Raw genomic sequence first — 3,563 nt, 5'->3', positions numbered from 1 at the left:
TCCTCTCATTGGTGTCCCACAAGGCCATACTGTGATACATATGTGGCTGGAGCCTTGAGTCTCTCCATGTATACTCTTTGGTTGGTAGTTTAGTCCCTGGGAGCTCTGGTTGGTTAATATTATTGTTTCTTCTATGAGGTTACAAACTCCATCAACTGCTTGGGTTCTTTCTCTAGCTCCTTCAGTGGGGTCCATATGCTAGGTCCAATAGATGGCTGTGAGTATCTATCCACTTCTGTATTTTCCAGGCACTGGAAAGCCTCTCAGGAGACAGCTATATCAGGCTCCTTTCAGCAAGCTCTTGTTTGCATCCACAATAGTGTCTGAGTTTGGGAACTGTTTATGAGATGGATTTACAGGTGGGACAGTCACTGGATGGCCTTTCCTTCAATTTCTGCTCCAAACTTTGCCTCTGTCTTTCCTCCCATGGGTATTTTGATGACCCTTTTAAGAAGGACCGAAGTATCCATATTGTGTTCTTCCTTCTTCTTGACTTTCATATGGTCTGTGAGTTGTATCTTTGGTATTCTGAGCTTCTGGGCTATTATCCATTTATCAGTGATTATATACCATGGATGTTCTTTTGTGCTTGGGATATGTCACTCAGGATGATGTTTTCTAGATCCATCCATTTGCCAAAGGAATTCATGAATTCAACGTTTTTAATAGCCGATTAGTACTCCATTGTATAAATGTACCACGTTTTCTGTATTCATTTCTCTGTTGAGGGACATCTGGGTTTTGTCCAGCTTCTGATTATTATAAAGAAGGGTGCTATGAACATAGTGGAGCATGTGTTCTTATTACATGTTGGAGCATCTTCTAGGTATATCCCCAGGAGTGGTATTGCTGGATCCTCTGGTAGTACTATGTCCAATTTTCTGAGGAACCAACAAACTGATTTCCAGAGTGGTTGTACCAGCTTGCAATTCCACCAGTAATGGAGGAATGTTCCTCTTTCTCCACATCCTCGCCAGCATCTGCTGTCACCTGAGTTTTTGATCTTAGGCATTCTGACTGGTGTGAGGTGGAATCACAAGGTTGTTTTGATTTGCATTTCCCTGATGACTAAGGATGTTGAACATTTTTAGGTGCTTTTCAGCCATTTGGTATTCCTCAATTGAGAATTCTTTGTTCAGCTCTGTATTCCATTTTAATAAGGTTATTTGCTTCTTCTTGAGTTCTTTGTATATGTTAGATATTAGCCCTCTATCATATTTAGGGTTGGTAATGATCTTTTCACAATCTTTGGTTGCCTTTTTGTCTTATTGACAGTCTCCGTTGCCTTACAGAAGCTTTGTGATTTTTTGAAGTCCCATTTGTCAATTCTTGATCTTAGAGCCTAAGTTATTGGTGTTCTTTTCAGGAAAATTTCCCTGTGCCCATGCGCTCCAGGCTCTTCCCCACTTTCTTTTCTATTAGTTTCACTTTATCTGGTTTCATGTGGAGGTCTTTGATTCACTTGGACTTGAGCTTTGTACAAGGGGATAAGAATGGATCAATTCACATTCTTCTACATGCTGCCAGTTGAGCCAGCACCTTTTGTTGAAAATGCTGTCTTTTTTCCACTGGATGGTTTTAGCTCCTTTGTCAAAGATCAAACCATAGGTGTGTGGGTTCATTTCTGGGTCTTCAATTCTATTCCATTGATCTACCTGCCTGTCACTGTACCAATACCATGTAGATTTTATCACAACTGCTCTGTAGTACAACTTGAGGTCAGGCATGGTGCTTCCACCAGAAGTTCTTATATTGTTGAGAAGAGTTTTAGCTATCCTGGGATTTTTATTACTCCAGATGAATTTGGAAATTGCTCTTTCTAACTCTATAAAGAATTGGTTTGGGCTCTTCCGGGAAAATGGCGACTCCCAGCTCCTGCTCCAGAGTCACCGCAGGTCAGGGAGCCAGCTCCCGTCAGGGAGCCCTGCCCGCTGCGCCAGCCGCAGCCCGTGCATAATGTTCTCGCTGCCCCGTGGCTTCGAGCCCCCAGCTCCCGAGGACTTGGGGTGGCAGAGTTCGGCGGAGCTGCGGGAGAGGTTGAGTCGCCAGGAGAGACTTTTGCGCAATGAAAAAATCATTTGCAAATTGCCGGACAAAGGTAAAAAGATCTCAGACACCGTTGCCAAACTGAAAGCTGCCATTTCAGAAGGTGAAGAGGTTAGAGGAAGAAGTGAACGGTTTCATCCTGTTAGTGTCAATTGTAAGCTAAGGCAAAAAGCAACCACAAGAGTTGACACCGATGTAGACAAGGCCCAGAGTTCTGACCTGATGCTTCATACTTCATCATTAGTTCCTGAATGTTCCTCAATAGACATTACGTCATCTACATCAACCTCAGAAACACAGGGACCTGCACATCTCACTCACGGAGGCAATGAAGAGACTTTGGAGGCTGGCTACACAGTAAACAGCAGCCCAGCTGCCCACATCCGAGCCCGGGCACCCTCACCTGAAGTTAAGGAGCATCTCCCCCAGCACTCTGTTTCAAGTCAAGAGGAAGAGATCTCCAGCACCATCGACAGTCTCTTCATCAGTAAATTGCAAAAAATCACAATTGCAGACCAGAGTGAATCCTCAGAAGAAAACACCAGCACTGAGAACTTTCCAGAACTGCAGAGTGAGACTCCTAAGAAGCCTCATTCCATGAAAGTGCTAGAATTGCGAGCCAGAAACCCCGTGCCCCCTCCTCATAAGTTTAAGACCAATGTGTTACCCACACAACAGAGTGACTCACCAAGTCATTGTCAGAGGGGCCAATCTCCTGCTTCCTCAGAAGAGCGGCAACGCAGGGCTAGGCAGCATCTTGATGGTATCAGCCTCCTTCAGCTCCACCACCTGCCTGCACAGCTGCTTTCCATAGAAGAGTCACTAGCCCTGCAGAGGGAGCAGAAGCAGAATTATGAGGAGATGCAGGCAAAGCTCGCAGCACAGAAACTGGCCGAGAGGCTGAATATTAAAATGCAGAGCTACAATCCAGAAGGGGAGTCTTCAGGGAGATACCGAGAAGTGAGGGACGAAGCCTATGTGAATATAATATGTGAATTTGGCCGTATTGTGTTACAGTTTTGCAGTATGTTGTGCATTGGTCTGATATTTTAGTGTGAGTAGAGCACACGTTTTCTTTAAGATAACTGCTTTTTCCTTATCTGTACTCTTATCAGATAGCACTGCTTACACCCCTTCTGGTGAAATACTTTGTTACCCCAGGCACTTAAAGTGAATTGGGAAGGCCTGGTTCCCTCGCTCAAGAAATGAAGGGAGCAGTCAGTGTAAAGAATGGTCCGCATGCGTGCATGGACATGTTCCTGAGATGCTGGACGTGAAACACTGTGGAAGACACTCAGAAATGTTACAGCAAGTGCATTGGCTGCTCCTGTCTCTCTGGGGTGACTGCTGTCTTCCTAGGATGAGGACAAGGAGCACTTTGAAGAGGTGCTGGGCGGGGGAGGATCTTCTGAGCTGGTGTGGGGAGCTGCTCCTGGCCTCCCTTGACTTGAACTCATTGCTGTCTCGGATGATAGGACCCTGTACAGGGCGTTCACGTTTGGTAAGGAAACCGATGT

The 3,563-nt window shown here is 45.3% G+C and overlaps 1 pseudogene; it reads left to right on the top strand.

The window, feature by feature from the left end:
- The first annotated feature begins 1,956 nt into the window (after positions 1-1,956).
- On the top strand, positions 1,957-3,099 carry LOC110310736 (DNA-directed RNA polymerase II subunit GRINL1A pseudogene; annotated as a pseudogene).
- The last annotated feature ends 464 nt before the right edge of the window (positions 3,100-3,563 follow it).

This window comes from Mus caroli, unplaced genomic scaffold (genome assembly GCF_978045245.1).
Source record: "Mus caroli unplaced genomic scaffold, Mus_caroli_1 scaffold_16, whole genome shotgun sequence".
NCBI lineage: Eukaryota > Metazoa > Chordata > Mammalia > Rodentia > Muridae > Mus > Mus caroli.
The sequence above is the reverse complement of the archived record's forward strand: the minus strand, read 5'-3'. Positions and strand labels throughout refer to the sequence as shown.